This window comes from Chrysemys picta, chromosome 9, assembly GCF_011386835.1.
Source record: "Chrysemys picta bellii isolate R12L10 chromosome 9, ASM1138683v2, whole genome shotgun sequence".
NCBI classification, from domain to species: Eukaryota; Metazoa; Chordata; order Testudines; family Emydidae; genus Chrysemys; species Chrysemys picta.
Window position 1 is genome coordinate 42950741 of NC_088799.1, and position 17086 is coordinate 42967826.

General features: G+C 41.6%; 1 protein-coding gene across 36 annotated transcripts in view; it reads left to right on the plus strand.

Annotated features, from left to right (window-relative positions):
* The window catches only part of PER2 (period circadian regulator 2), a 76638-nt gene that overhangs the window by 6183 nt on the left and 53369 nt on the right, over positions 1-17086 (plus strand). For 4 of the 36 annotated variants that reach the window (XM_065556953.1, XM_065556962.1, XM_065556958.1 and 1 more), the window contains exons 2-3: positions 9399-9461; positions 12075-12128. The exons of 15 other annotated variants lie outside the window; for them this stretch is intronic. The gene's annotated coding sequence lies outside the window, so the exon portion shown is untranslated. Of the gene's footprint in view, positions 1-8944; positions 8977-9398; positions 9462-12074; positions 12129-12601; positions 15677-17086 lie in introns of those variants that run through there. 17 more of the 36 variants (XM_065556954.1, XM_065556961.1, XM_065556971.1 and 14 more) reach the window with 8 other exon arrangements.

Here is a 17086-nt window from a genome sequence, read left to right on the forward strand (position 1 = left end):
TACCGCGGGTCCAGACGCGGCAGGAAGGCTCCTCTCGGCGAGCTGGAGTACCGGCGTCGACGGCAAGCACTTCCGGGATCGATTTATCGCATCTTAACCAGACGCGATAAATCGATCCCAAAACATCGATTGCCTGCCGCCGGACCCTCCGGTAAGTGAAGACGTACCCTTAGTGTCTGTAGGTTACCAAGATTTCCAATTGGGTTCTGTGGTGGAGTGCTTAGGATCATTTCTACATCTGCCCTTTAGTTCTTTTCTCATTCTATCCTTTCTTTTTCTTGTCGCCTTTTCTTTGCCATTCTTAGGCCATGTCTATGTGAACAAGTTTACAGCAGCATAGCTGTATTGATGTAGCTGTGCTGCTGTAAGATAGCTTGTGTAGTTGCTCTATGCCGATTGGGGAAAGCCCTACTGTCAACCTAATTAAACCACTTCCAACTAGCGTCGCCGACATAGCGCTATTTACACTGGCGCTTCTGTTCGTGTAACTTATATTGCTTAGAGGGGTGGTTTTTTTTCACATCCCTGAGCGACATAAGTTATTCCGACAAAAGTACTAGTGTAGAGTTAGGTCAAGCCTCTTCTGTTCTATTCCTTCCCTCTCTTTCCCCCCCTCCCCCCTTTCTGGAGTCCTGCAGCGTGTAAAGCATTTTTTTTATTACTCGTTTTCCTCTGGCTACAGTAAAGCTCTTTACACAATCTACTGAAAAAAGAAAATTTAGTAGGCTCATGTAATCTTATAAATTTTCCTTACTTGCTAGCTATTTGTAGAGTGCTGTGGCTGCTGTTGACATTGTACCAGACTACATTGTGCTCTTAAACTGACATAAGGACTGGATGAATACAGTGATTGGGCCAACAGTGTGAAGTCCATGTACTACTTAGTCTAAATACATAATTATTCAGTTTGTAAAATCGGTATTTATTCACTTTGTTTCAGGAGTTCATTTTGTCAAGGGTTACTTAAGTAGCATGATTCATTGACTGACGACAGTCACCATGAATTAGGTGTCCTTTACATGCTAAAAATCCTTATGCAAGCATTGTGGATGTATGTTATACATTTTGGTTTAAAAATAATTTGTTGTTAAATTACTTTTGTTACTAGTAATATGAGAAGTCAGGTTCTTCTTCAAGTATGCATTGCTGTGGATCTGTAGGTGTGTATATGCCCCAGGCATTCAAGCTTGGAATCTTTTGCATAGCCGACTTTCAGAAACCAGTTTCCCCTGCTTCCAGGAGGTTTGGGTCGAGATTGTAGCTAACAAATGGGTGCTAAACATTCTTTTCTTATCTTCTACCTGCCCCCCTCTGCTCCTCCCTTCTTCTGCAACCCATCTCACAAGAGCCTTTTTACAAAAAGTGGCCTCTTTGTTCCACCTGGGAGCCATAGAAAATGTTCTTCAAGAATACAGGGGCAAGAGTTTCTTCTTCCATTATTTCTTCATTCTGAAGAAGGGGGATCTTCATCCTACACAAAAATTGAGATATTTCCCTATCCTAACCATGGCATTTTCCTACTCTCTGTTGCTGGGAAAATTCTTGCATGGGTCATATTGAATAGACTTAACACCTATCCTGTGGAAACCATTCTCTCCCAAGTTTCAGTATAGATAGATATCCATCTGGATGGGGCACTGTAGACATGATCACAGCCCATAAGCTTCAGGAAAATTGCCAAGAGCAAAACCATGGTCTTTACATGGTATTTTTTGACTCCGCTAAAGATTTAGACTCTGTGAATCATGAGGGACTCTAGAAATGCATCCTGCAAAGGTGTTTTTTCTTCATTTTATTTTTAATTTTTGGTCATTCAGGCCTTCCATGATGTGGTGCTGTCCAGAGTTGTGGAAAATGGCGAGATATCAGACCCATTTCTGGTCACCTGTGTCACTGAACAAGGTTGTGTGTTGGCTGCCATGCTCTTTTCCATCTTTTTTTTTTCCCAGCTGTGCTTATAGATGCATTTCATGCCATTGACAGAGGAGAATTTATCCACTTCTGCACTGATAAGAAGTTGTTCAGTCTGCAACACTTGCATTGCAACTTCTTGCATTGGTCTGACCTCGCATATGTGTTTACCTGTAGTGTTTACTGACTCCTCATACATCGATGTGAGACTCCATCAGACTTGAGGAGAGTGAACAAATGCCTCCACAGCCTTGGCTTCAAGATGGTAGTGCTTGCCTCCATCACTTCAGACTCAGGATTGGCTTGTGACTTGCAATTTGCATTCCACATTGCCATCCATCAAGCATGAAGAAGTACCCCTTACTTATGGAATGGCTTAATGATTATCAGTAACGCTGCAATTCTGTTACAGAGGTCGCGGAAGTCACGGGGCCAGCTGCTCGGGCAACCCACGGCCAGCCTCACCGGCCACTGCTGGAGTGGCCCTGGAGCCTGCTGCTGCTAGAATAAAATCGAGATATTGAGAAAAAAATTAATCAAGGAACCAAAGGACATGAAGAGAAGAAATTCTTTAACTGCCTATCCACCAATGCTAGGAGCTTGGATAACAAACAGTTGTTCACTTATGAGCATAAATTTGATCTAGTTGGTATTACTGAAATTGATGGTTGATTACCTTATTGAAATGCTAAAATCAATGGCTATAACCAATTTAGAAAGACTTCATCTTCACTGTAGAGGATGTGGTGGACATACCCACCCTTTTTGGGTGACACATCTGAAGTACTGTCCCACACTGATGTGTCCGTAGAAGAGGTTTTAGAACAAATAGATAAATTAAACAGTAATAAGTAAGCAGGACCAGGTGGTATTCACCCAAGAGTTCTCAATGAATTCAAATGCAGAACTACTAAGTGTATTGTGTAATGGATTGCTGAAGCAAGTCTCTGTATCAGATGATTGGGAGGTAGCTAATGTAATGCCAAGCTTTAAAAAGGGTTCCAGAGGTGATCCTGGTCATTACAGGCCCATGAGCCTTACTGCACTACTGGGCAAATAGAATCAGATGCTTAGATGACCATGTTATGTTGGAAAAGAGTCAATGTGACTTTTCTTAAGGGAAATCATGCCTCACCAATCTATTAAAATTCTTTGTGTGTCCCCACAAGCATGCGGATAAGGGTGATCAAGGCAATATAGTGTACTTGAATTTTTAGAAAGATTTTAACAAGCTCCTTCACCAAAGGCTCTTAAGCAAAATAAGCAGTCATGGGACAAGAGGGAAGGTCCTCTCATGGATCAGTAACTGATTATTCCTATCCTTTGTTTCTTATCTTTTAAGTAGTTTCCACAATGGAGGTGGGGGGGTAAAAAGCAGAGTCTCCCAAGCATTTCTGTTGGGACCTGTGGTTTTCAATATATGTATTAATAATTTGGAAAACTGGGTGAACTAGTGAAGTGGTAAAGTTTGAAGATAATACAAAATTATTCAAGATGGTTACGTCCAAAGCAACAAAATGGCATATGAAATTCAACATTTGATGAGTGCAAAGTAATGGGCGTTGGAGCGGAGGGGTTACCTTAAAAAGGATATGTGGAACTGGAAAAGGTTCAGAGACGTGTAACCAAAATGATCAGGGGTATGGAATGGTGTCTGAATGAGGAGAAATGAAAAAGACTAGGGCTTTTCAGCTTAGAAAAGAGATGGCTAAAGAGGGATACGATAGAGGCCTATAAAATCATGAAAGAATGTGGAAAAAGTGAATAGAGAAGTGTTCTTTATCCTCTTCCACAATACAAAACCGGGATCACCTGATGAAATTAATAGGCAGCAGGTTTAATAGAAACAACACGTAATTAGCCTATGGAATACATTCCCATGGAGCGTTATTGTCAAAAGTATAACAGTTCTTTTTTTGAACCCAATACATTCATGGAGGATAGGCCCATCAGGGGCTATTGGCCAAGATGGTCAGGGATGCAACCACATACTTGGGGTGATCCTAAATCTCTGACTGCCAGAAACTGGGAGGAGAAGACAGGGCTGGATCACTCCACCTGCTTTGTTCTGTTTACACTCCTTAAGCTCTGGTACTGGCCATTGTTGGAGACAGGATACTGGGCTAGATGGACCATTGGTCTGACCCAGTGTGGCGGTTCTTATGCCCTTAAAAGGGGAGGAGGAGTGGCACCCCATGTTTAAAAAATGGCATTTCCGTTCTTGGCCCTCTGCTGTTTAACCCTTTTATCAATGACCTGGAAGAAGACACAAGCTTATCACTAACAAAGTTCTTAGATGACACACAATTGGGGAAGTGGTAAATAATGAGGACATGTCACTAATACAGAGCGATCTGGATTGCTTGGTAAGCTGGGCACAGGCAAACAATACGCATTTTAACATGGGTAAATGTATACACCTAGGAACAATGAATGTAGTCTATATTTACACAATGAAGGATGCTATCCTGGGAAGCAATGACTCTGAAAATTTTTTTGGAGGTCATGATGGATAATCAGCTGAACATGAGCTCTCAGTTTGATGCTGTGGTCAAAAGGACTTATGCGATCCTTGGATGCATAAACAGGAATCCATAAATAGGATTAGAAAGGTTATTTTACCTCTTTATTTTCAACTGGTGGGGCTGCTGCTGGAACACCATGTCCAGTTCTGGTGTCCACAATTCAAGAGGGATATTGATAGATTGGAGAGGTTTCAGAGACTAGGATTAGTGATTAAAGGATTAGAAAACATGTCTTAAAGTGATAACTCAGGGAGTTCAGTCTATTTACTTTAACAAAGAGAAGGTTAAAGGGTGACTTGATCAGTTTATAAGTAGTATTAAATATTTGTTTCCTATGTAGATAGTCTAGCAGAGAAATGTATAACATGATCCAATGACTGTAAGTTGAATCTAGACAAATTCGGATTGGAAATAAGGCATACATTTTTAACAGTGAAGGTCACTGACCATTGGAACAATTTATCAAGTGGTTTAATTCTCCTCACTGACCATTTTAAAATCAAGATTAGATGTTTTTTCTAAAAGATGTGCTCTAGGGTGATTGATTTTTTTGTTTTCTTCAGGAAAGGTCTGTGGCCTGTGTTGTGCAGGAGGTCATACTAGATGATCACCATGGTCCCCTCTGACCTATGAATAACCTCACCCTGAATAAAAATAAATGAATGAACAAAAATGCAGTTTTGACTTAAATGTGAGCTTAAATGGTTTATAGTGGTGGTGGTGGGGAGATACAAAATCTATTGAATATGAGTAACCTTAGAGTTACAAGTATATAGCCTAATGTTTGTGGGTGAGGGAATATAATTTAGGGCATGGCTACACTTGCGAGTTAGAGCGCATTAAAGCAACCTCATGTGCTCTAACTCATGACGCGTCCATGCTGGCAAGGCACGTAGAGCACCCCGACTCTGCAGCTAGAGCACTCCTGGTACTCCACCTTGGTGAGTGGAATAACGTTTGATGTGCCCCCACTGGAGCACTGCAGCGCAAGTGTGGATGCCCTGGTCTGTTAATGTGCTCTGATCGGCCTCCAGAAATGTCCCACAATGCCTGTTCTAGCCACTCTGGTCATCACTTTGAACTCTGCTGCCCTGCCCTCAGGTGACCAACTGTCAGACCCGCCCTTTAAATTCTTTCACATCGCGGTAATCGGCCTCAGTGATCTCTTCAAAGGTCTCATCCAGGAGTTGGGCAGTGCGCTTGCACAGGTTTCTTGGGAGAGCCACTGTGGTCCTTGTCCCTGTCAGGCTAACATGTCCGCGCCACGGTGCTGTGAGGGGCGGGGGGATCATTGCTGCACACAGGCAAGCTGCATATGGGTTAGGGCGGAAGCTGCATTGCAGTAGAAGACCTTCCATTGCTTACAAGGTCACCCTTAACACCAAGGTATCTTCCAGGATGAACTCCTGTGGAAAATATGGGGACAGTGTTCAGTATAGGGGGCCCCTGCAGCTGTTGGTTCTCCCCAAGGCACAGAAACCCAGAGGACAGTACGGCCATGAAACAATCAGTCCCCCTTGCCCCTGTGTTTACTCACCATTTTGGGCTCCCGTGGTTTATGTGCGCTCGCTTTGGGACAGGCAAATTACGATCCTTACCCACTGCACTCAACCCCTGTCACCATGCATTATAGCCATCCTAAGTGCAGCATTAACTGTATAGCACTCCAGACAGGAAGGTTGAGTATAACAGGACATATGCAAATGTGTGATTGTACTGTTCCCCACCCCACCCCCTTGCTCTTTCTGTTTCCCAAGCAGTTGTCTCTTTTCGATACATAGATTTTCTTTTCAATAAATGGATTTTTTGGCTTTGAAAACGTTCTTTATTATTCCATAAAGTAAAAGATACCTTAGCCCAGGAAAGCAACAGGCACTGCAAGTCAGCATAGCAAACACAGATTCCTACTGACATTGGAACCACTGCACTTCTCTCCCATGCAGGGCTCCAGACATTACTGGTGGCTTTCAGCCTCAAATTGCTCCCTCAAGGGATCCCTAATCTTTGCAGCCCTGCGCTGGTCCCCCCTAATAGCCCTGCTCTCTGGCTGTTCAAATTCAACCTCCATGTGTTGAACCTCCGAGTTCCATGCCTGAATGAATCTTTCACCCTTCCCTTCCCAAATGTTATGGAGGTACAGCACGCGGATATAACCACGGGGATGTGGTCATCGGCCAGGTCCAGTTTCCCATACAGAGAGTACCAGCGGCCTTTTAAACGGCCAAAAGCACACTCCACAGTCATTCTGCACTGGCTCAGCCTGTTGTTGAAATGTTCCTTCCTGCTGTCAAGGCTCCCTGTTTAGGGTTTCATGAGCCACGGCATTAAACTGTAAGTGGGGTCTCCAAGGATCACAATGGGCATTTCGACTTCCCCTACGGTGATCTTCTTGTCTGGGGGGGAAAAAGTCCTGGCTTGCAGCTGCCTGAACAGGCCAGTGTTTGGAAAGATGCATGCGTCGTGAACCTTTCCGGGCCAGCCTGCATTAATGTCAATGAAACTCCCCCAGTGATTCACAAGTGCCTGGAGAACCAATCCGATTAATGTACTCGGAGGCTAGGTGGGCTGGTGCCAGAATTGGAATATGCGTCCCATCTATCACCCCTCCACAGTTAGGGAAACCCATTTGTGCAAAGCCAGCCACAATGTCATGCACGTTACACAGAGTCACAGTTCTTGTGAGCAGGATGCAATTAGTGGCCCTGCAAACTTGCATCAACGTGATTCCAATGGTTGATTTTCCCACTCCAAACTGGTTAGTGACCGATTGGTAGCTGTCTGGAGTTGCCAGCTTCCAGATTGCAATAACCACCTGCTTCTTCACCGTCAGGGCAGCTCTCAATCTCATGTCCTTGCGCCGCAGGATGGGGGCAAACTCCTCTCACAGTCCCATGAAAGTGGCTTTTCTCATCCAAAAGTTCTGCAGCCACTGCTCATCATCCCAGACTTGCAGGACGATGTGATCCCACCTCTCAATGCTTGTTTCCCGAGCCCAAACACGGCGTTCCACAGTGGTGAGCATGTCCGTGAATGCCACAAGCATTCTCCTGTCGTATGCATTACTTGAGTTGATATCATCTTGAGTCCTCACTGTCAGTTTGGATCTTAAGGAGTAACTTGATGGCCAAACATGACGTGCTGGAGAGACTTGTCAGCATATTCCTCAGCAGTTTGGGTTCCATTCCCGCAGACCGAAAAGGAAGACAGCGCGCGCAGTAGACACAACATTGAAAGATGGTGCCAAATGTGGACGGAAGCACAGGGATTGCTGGGATGCGAACCGATGCATCACGGGGCATTGGGACAGGACCCAGAATGCCCCCCCTTCCCACAAGCCACAGTGCCAGAATGGGAAGAGGTGGTCTGTGGGATAGCTGCCCATAATACACTGCTCCCAATGCCGCTGCAAGTGTCGCAAATGTGGCCACGCCAGTGCGCTTGCAGCTGTCTGTGTGGGCAGACTGCAGCGCTTTCCCTACTGCGGTCTACGAAGGCTGGTTTAACTCAATGCGCTCTACATTTGCAAGTGTAGCCATGCCCTTAGTCTCCACATATGTCCCATGCAACCTTTGGCCTATGTGGAAATGTGCCTTTGAACAGGCTGCAACAAACTTGTCAGTCATGGGCAAACTTCTCTGTGCAATGCTATTCCTAAGAGAAGAAAGGGAACAAAGGAAAATGTTGAATATGGTGGTGGTGACTCGGATCTAAACCTATTGGGAAAGGGGAATAGGAAGGCTCACGAGAGAGAGAGAGAGATTGAGAGAGAGCTATTGGAGGGTTTTGGGAAGCCTTGAATAATCCAGACCTGTTGTGGAGGTGAGCAGTCATGGTGGAGAGGAGCAAGAGAATGGTGCTAAATCTGTGAGAGGGGTGGGATAAGCTCTGCTTATGGTTGGCTAAGGGAGGGAACATGGTCCTACTGGATGACTAAGGATGAAGTGAAGCAGTGGGAATAACGAGGTGATGTGGGGAGGTGGAAGTCAAACTGTGCTTCAGATGGATTAGGTGTTTCAGGATCATAGATAACTCAGGTGGTGAGGTTTGGACTCAAGGACTCAGCTGAGGTTTGAGGCCTCCTGCTCCCTTCAGTTCCACCAGAACATAGTTGAAGGAACTTTACATTCCCATTCTACTGTCCTGACAGCAGCATACTGATAGTGAGTGGCTTCTGCTGAGACCTCCTCTTTCATGGTCGTAGATCACATTTCCCAAGAACGGCTTTTGCAGTTGTGACTGCACAGCCATGTGTCTTAGCAAGGGGCTAGTAATGGCCACAATGGGTTCCCAACATTATATATGTACTGAGTACTTTTACCCCCATTGGATCACAATATTTAGCTGAATACAGTGCAAAAGTTATCTGAAATGTTTTTCTCTTGCAAAAACTATATAGTTCAGGGTTCTGTGTTTGTCTTGCAAGAGTTGACTATTTATCAAACACTTGTAGAGTAAGAAATGCAACTTTTTGCCATGCTTCAGGTGTTTGATCTCAATTTTTATTCTAGGAATACAGATTCGTTAACTTGGATTTTGGCAGGTAAGCAGTTGCATAAATGCCTTTGAAATAGGTTTTTCTAACATATATATTTAAATCTCTCTGTGTGTGTCCTGTTGATTTAGGGTCTAAAACAGGTGTGAGGCTTTTTTGGCTTTTTCAAATTTACAGAGGAAAACAGATTAGTAACTTCATGTACTGTTTAAGAAAACAATACTGTAGTTTTATTTTCAGATTTCAGTTGTAGCTTAGCTAAGAAATTTTCCCCATTTCCTCTGGTTTCATCTTTGAATCATTAATACATAATGAATATAACTGCTCTCTAACTTTACAATTCATGTTTTTTGTCATGTATGACTAGGCTTTTATTCCACTAATTAAATGGACTTATTAAATAAGTAGGATTTTAAAGTCCTTTTCTATAGTTTATTTATAAAACTATGTTGGGTTTGTTGTTTTTGCAGGAGAGTATTAACTACAGTTTCAGACCTTGATTTGGAAAGATCATAATTAGCACATTCATTAAGGTGAGTGTCTTACTTATGCTCTCCCCCAAGAAATGATCTGAAGTGTGTAAATTCTGCTTTCTTGCTTACTCTGAATTTATATCGTGTGTGTGTGTGTGTGTTGTTGGTTTGGAGCTGTTATTTATATGTAAAGCTTTTTGACAAATAGGAACTACAGAACACAGAGAGTGAGGTAAAAGTCATGAAACACATGGAAATGAGCTGACTTCTGTTTCCTTTTTAGAAAGTGGAAGCCCTCTAGTGTTGCAGCAAATCCAGCACATGGTATTAGATGTATCTTGCTATGCAATAAAGTGATTTTCTGTTTTATTTCCAATATTTTGGGTGGTTCTTTCAGATGTTTTAAGGAATTCTAATGCCAAAGGTGATTCTGGAAATAGCAAATGTAGATGCTAATTTGCATCAGAGTCTATGGGATTGTGGCTCAGGAGAAAATGGGCACAACTCTTCTCCTAAGGCTTAATGTTACAGGGGATAATATGCCTTTTTTTGGTCAGATTCTAGTTTCTAGTCACGCCAGTACTAGTTTGTATGTGGATTGTCTATGCCTAAATAGTCTTTGACACACAGAGATTTCAAAATACTGCAGCCTTCCCTATACTGAGAACTGTTTGATCATGAAAAGGTTACTTTAAGTACAATATTTTTAGTTTATCTGTGAATAGTCCGGTGATGCCTATGTAATGTATAAATCAAAATAATATAGATGCTTACTGAGTTAATACTGTCCTAGATAGGAAATTAGAACTGAATTATAAATAGGACTTCTGATTTTCAGGCTTTTTCATTCTTGGAAGTTTATTTTTTTGGCATTTTTTCAGTTTTATGCAGATATCCAAAATGAGGGTGGGGGGAGGTCTTTTTGTATATACCCCTAGTACTGTTTCAAGCACCACTATGTTAAAGTGAACTAACAAGTCTTTAGTGTATATCGGCAGGATTCACGTATACTAATTAATGAGCAGCATGTTAATGCGCTTTAGAAATTGCATACCCATAGTCTGCATTACTGCCGCATGTAGACAGGGCCTTAAATACAAGCCAGGAAGCAGAGACGTTGCCTATATATAGGGCCCTACCAAATTCACGGTTGATTTTGGTTAATTACACAGTCATAGGATTTTTAAAAATCGTAAATTTCAGTTTCAGATACTTTAAATTTCATATTTAAGTATCTGAAAATTGCGGTATTGCCACCCTTACTTCTCTGCTGTTTCTGGTCGTAGCACTGCCTTCAGAACTGGGTGGCCAGAGATTAGCAGCTGCTGGCTGGGCGCCTGACTCTGAAGGAGCACCGCTGCCAAAAGCAGTGCAGAAGTGAAGGTGGCATCATATGGGGGGGTCCTCACTTTTTGAGGGGGCAGGGATGGCCGTATAGGTTAGTGACTGCCCAAGGTTCTATGGTTTGGGGTGGGGAGAGGTTCCATGGTCATCTCCCCTCCACACACACACACACACACACACACACAACCAGCCCAAGACACCTTTAACTCCTGAGCACTGGGGTACTGGGCCCACAGCCAGGGGAGGGGCAAGGCTGGGGACACCCTAGTCGAGGGTTCCTATCGTACGTCGGGATCTAGCTGCTGGTCCTGGACGGACTGGTGAGTTATGGGACTTCCACCTCCAGGAACCTCCCCCGGCTGCAGGAACCTCTGCAGCTGCTGACTGGGAGCCCAGTTCTGAAGGCAGTGCCGCTGCCAGCAGCAGTGCAAAAATAAGGATGGCATGGTATGGTATTGCTACTTTTACTGCTGCAGCACTGCCTTCAGAGCTGGGCTCTCAGCCAGCAATCCTTGCTTTCCAGCCGCCCAGCTCTGAAGGCAGCGCAGAAGTAAAGGTGGAAATACTGCGATCCCCCCCACACACAATAGCTTTGAGACCCCCCCATACAACCTTTTATTGATGTTTGTTTGTTAAAATCTGAAATCAGAAGCCTTGATAAACAACCAAAGCTGAGTTATTTATCAATCACTTTATTTTCCTCTAAAAAGTAGGAAAACATGACTTCAGAAGATGAAAGCTTAGTGCAAAAGGAAAAAACTATATTTTGATAAGGCTCCGTTGTACATTTTGGAGAGGGCAGTTCCTTATAGATCTGTTCAAGGAGAGTTTTCCATATGTAAGAAGTTAACAAACAGGCAAACAAGGTTGATGTTGCAGGGCCGGGATGTGTGTGAGGAAACAAGAGTTACTGGACGCAGGGTTCTGAAAGACGTAGAAGATGAGGGCAAGTTTGAAGATGATGCAGTGAATAAGAGAAGATAGTGGAGAGCTTCAAATAAGGGATGATGTGGTCAGGGCAATAAGCAAGGAAGATGATCTTAGAAGCTTCATTTTATGTAGGCTGGAGAGGGACAATGTATTAGAGAGGCTGGAAGGGAGGAGGTTCCTGTACAAGAGTTTTGGCTAGTTCTATAACATTGCTGAGGATATAGAATCAGAATTCTAAGTATTTTGGTGGTAATTAAAGAGGCTTATGGTATTCATCAGTCATATCACATACATACCTAAATATCCTTCTGATCATTGATCTTCATCTGTTGCTACAAAAACCTTAACTTGTTAAGTTTTTAAAGCTGACAGTTTACTATTCTGTTTTTAATACTACAGGTGTGACTTCTGTTTCCTTTAAAAGGGGGATTTGACTTGGATCCTGTGATACAGGTGTGTCACCTAAAGCAGGTTGTTGGCTGTTCTCTAATATTTGAAGACTTTCTATTTTATGTTGTGCACAATATACGTAACTCAATCTCAAAAGAAATTATTTAATTGGTCTGAATGTTCTCTTTAGCTCAACTTTCCTCTCGTACTGATGGAACTAGATTTCCTCTCATAGAAAAGCTCTTCTTAGGGTTCCATATTTGAATGCTTTAATTTCCTCTTCTCAGCCACAATTCGAAGCAGAAGACATTCTCTTTTTGGGGAAGCAATTAGCCAAATCCCATCATGCTAAATGAGAACCACTTAAGTGTTTCTTTTAATCACTGGAATTTGTTATTCATATTTAATTTTCATGGTATTTTTAATTTAAACAAGAAAACTTCTGAAGATGCATTCTCTATGTAAGTTAAGATGCTATACATACTTTGTATGGTTTTATTTCAAGGTATAGCTGGAAACTACCTTTTCAATTTCAGATAAATCTCTTTGACATAGACTTGGCTGCTCAGGTCAGTTAAACACTGAGCAAAAGGCATGTATTGGACCATTAAAAGGTAATAACTTTAAAAAAACAAATAACAAAAAAACTTTTCCCAAACATGAGTACAAAGAAGTCTGTATTACCCCACTACAATCTACTTCACAGTCCCATCTTCAGTGAAACAGTTGATCTTGAAACAGAATCTTATTTTTAGTTGAGTTTAATTGAGAATTCCATGATTCATAGCAGGTTGTTAAACCAAATGCTGAATACATCATTCATGGAGAGAATAGCAAGTCCTTGTGGCTCATTTTCAAATATCTCAATTAGTGAAGATAGAAATTAATTTCCATAGCCCAAATACTGTTTGGAGGGAGATAGTAGGGAAAGGACACTGTCACCTACAATAAATGTGAAAACTGGGAAAGACTATGTATGAGAATTCCTTAATTATTGTTGGAAATGCAGCCACATTTCCAGGTCATAAGTGTAAAATTTTCAGATGTGCAAATAGCTCTGGCTAAGAGTTGGTTCTAAAGTTTTATTGTCAAAGGGACCGGATTTATTATGGAAAACTTGGGGCCAGATTCTGCGTCATGAAAATATACAATAGGGTAGCCAAACATTGATGGAATTAATCTGTTCACAAGATTACCTGCTATGTAACAGATAACTATAAGACATTCTAAACTACTTTTTGGTAAAATCATTAATATTATACTTAAAAAAAATTCTGTCGTCTCTCAGAACCAAAAAAAAAAAAGGCCTCATCCTGTATTCCTTGCATATCCAAAACTCACATTGACTCATGTCACATGTTGCAGAATTGAACATTGTGAATAAGTTTTTTTTCTTAGAAGTCTGGCCAACATTGTAGAGTACTTTAACAAACAATAGCTGTAAAGACAGCATTTTATGATGAGACTTACTAACATATGCTGTTTTCCAACATATTTAATGAAAGGTTCTAGTGCTAGTCCTTTTTTTTTTTTTTGTAAACCATTAGTCTTGGGTATTCAAATGCAATTTTTTTTTTCAGTCTGAGTATTTTGAAAATGATTTAGATGTTTGTCGCATATAAAATACTGTTTGTTTTAATTTATTCTGCTACTTGTGTCTGCCATATACTGATTATACTTTCCAACATAGCTGGATGTTTTGGGTTCAACAGGAAATTCGGCAACCCCCCACCTCCCCAAGTTTCACACAATCTAGAACAGGGATGGCCAGCCTGAGAAGGACCCAGAATTTACCAATGTACATTGCCAAAGAGCCACAGTAATACATCAGCAGCCCTGCATCAGTTCCCCCTCTCTCCCAGCGCCTCCCACCCACCGGCAGCCTCGCCGATCAGGACCTCCCTCTACCTCCCCCACCTCCTGATCAGCTGTTTCGTGGCATGCAGGAGGCTCTGGGAGGGGGGAGGAGCGAGGGCACAGCAAACTGAGGGGTGGGGAAAGGAAGAGGTGGAGTGGGGGCTGGGCCTGTGGCAGAGCTAGGGGTTGAGCAGTGAGCACTGGCACATTGGAAAGCTAGCACCTGTAGCTTCAGCCCCGGAGTTGGTGCCTATACAAGTAGCCGCATATTGACTTCTGAAGAGCCGCATGTTGCTCCGGAGCCACAGGTTGGCCACCCAGATCTACAGTCTTACTTTCCCCAAGATGTGCTGAATCGGATTTTAATGTACACCAAACCAGAACTTGAAAAATCCTCTTGCTAATGGGAAGCTTTTACTGATGAACATGAAGGCTTAAGACATCAGTTCCTGTAGAATTTAACCTTTCCTTTAAAACAACAAAAGACGTTAATGCCCCATATGGTTATAAAGATAACCTTTCAAAAGGGATTGAAAGCTAAAGAATGGGTATTGACTTTGTCAATAGACAGCCTAAGAAGCAAAAGCACTGGATCTGCCTATGTGTACACTACACAGCTTTTTAGTGTAGTGTTGCTACAGCCATGCCACTAAAAGACACGCATTGTAGCCGCTGTTTGTTGGCTCTCCTACTGACAAAAACTTTCACCTCCAACAAGCAGCGTTGGCAGCAGGAGAGGGCTTCTGCTGACAAAGTGCTGTTCACAGTGGCGGTTGTCAGTGGCAAAACTTTCTTTTGGGATGGGTTGTGTTTTTTTGTTTGTTTGTTTTTTTAACACCTCTGAAAGACGAGTGTTTTGTTGTTCGAGTGTAGACATAGCCTTTGTTTAGTAAGTAGAAGCAGAATGAAATGTATATCTTTTCATTAACATTACTGCTGTTGAGAACCTTTGTGGGCAACGGTTAAACTGAGAAGAATTGTACAAATTTCATATTGCTGCAGAGCATTAGGAGGGGAGAAGAAACACACAACTTCTTTCCTGCGTTTATTCAGGAAATTGTAGGTTTTGAATTTCAGACCCCTACTAGCCTGATGCAAGAAATCTGGATAGTGAAAATCATTAGGCCAGAAATTTGAAATCTGAGTACCTGAAGTTGGACTCCTAAGCAAATAGTCTAGTTTTTCCAAAGTTGCTGAATACACGCAGCTCTTGTTGACTTAAATGGGTGTTTAGTGGTGGTAAAGGCCACAAAATGTGGCTCTTAATTTGGAGGTGACATTTTTCAGCCAGTGCAGACTTAGAGTCCTACCGTGCTGCTGCTGAACCAGAACTCTACATACTGTTTAGGTGTGTTCTATCTAGTTTAAAGATATTTGTATTTTGAAACTTTAAATAATTTTGCTGAAATCCAAGTGTATTAAAATATTCATATGCTTCCTTTGCTGGATGAGAATTCCTTCTTTTCCAAAAGGTTATCTGTATAGGGTTGGCATAACTGTGAGCAATATTGTGGTATTTTTTTGTTCTCAAAGCTATAAGAAAAGGACATTGTTGGGGGGCCCTGGTATTTCTTTTATATTTTGTAGTTTTAGAGGTGTCCGGACTCTCTAATGGATGAGGATTACCAGTAGAAGAGGAAGAGACACAGTTTAAATGCATGTGGGAGATTCTGGACCTAGGTACTTCATGCCTTTTTGATGCTAGCTGGGAGGGAACCTGATAACACTTATGCCAACCTTGATTAAAAAAGCAGGTAAGGAATGTGTGTAATTGTTCTGATTCATTTGAGTAGAAAGTTAAATTTTAAATAGTTTATTCAGAAAGCTATTTTTGTTTCAGTTGTGCTTCAATTTATCTTTAATTTCTGATAATGTAAATATGTCAAAAATACAATAATAGAATCAACATAAAAGCTGTGTGAATTAGGCTTTATTCACTGCCTTAAAAGACTGAATTTTCAAGCATTGGGGTTTCTCAATGTAGATTGCAGCACCTGCTTATTGGTTTGGATATTGCTGAGAATTTTTTTTATTGCTGTGAATTTTTAATGAAGAATTCTGGTATTAAACTCTTCATTAAGCAAGTATTAAGCATATGCTCATGGTGATTTGAAGAAGACTAGATGTGAAAAAACATACTCAGGAAATAAAGATTCCTGGATTACTGTAAAAGTCTGCCAAGTAAGCACTGCTCTGCATTTTCCTTGTGCTGAGATCTGAGAACACAAGTTTTTTGCTGTCTCTTTGCTGGAAAGAATGTCACATTGAGGATAATCTGTTAACTCTTAGTCCTCAAATAAGTTTTAAAACTCAACTGTTTGTATAGTTTTTTACAGGTGCACAGATGACTTGTAGATTAATACTAAAGTGACTTCTCTCTTTTGATGGCTGTTGTCAAGTTAGCATTCTTTTGCTACCAAGTAGGAGGAAGTATTTTAAGCATTGCCTGCTTGCTCAGGGAGCCTGTGTTCAGTGTAAATTTTCACACCTAATTTTTCATTCAAATAGCATGGAATGGTCAAATCATCGTCCGTTGTTTGCCATATAACAATTGCAAAACAATACCCATTGGCAAAGCAGCCCTCTAAAAGAGGACTTCTGGAAACATTTCATTAATGAAAATTACAGTAGCAAACTCTAAAATTTATACCTTTCAGGAATGATCTCTCTGATATCTGTACTTGTGTATGCAGTATGACACAACCGTCTTGGTAAAAACATTATCATAAGGTGTTAGAAAATAAGGCAAAATCTTCATACTTAGATTTTTAGAGAGAGTTGATTGTGTTCACTGATGTACATCACTAGTACTTCTGTGATTTGGGAGAATTGAAATTAATTTGCTTTTCCTTTTTGCCATATGAAGACCCATAATTTATATGTTGGCACTTTGCCAATAGCTTGGGCGTAGGGGCTTCAAAAATATTAACAAGAAAGTGGTTGTATTGAGGCAGTGCTCATTCCATAGTATGAAACCAGTCACTCTGCACAATGTGAGCTTGTTACACCCCAAAATGAACACTATGTATGTGAAAGACTAGATAGGACTCTCTATGTACAGAATATGTGATAGGGTATAGCATACAATAGCATAATTATTTTTGTTAGAACTCAACCATAGTCACTTGGCCACTTGTGCTTTTGTGAGGGGAGGGAGAAAAAGA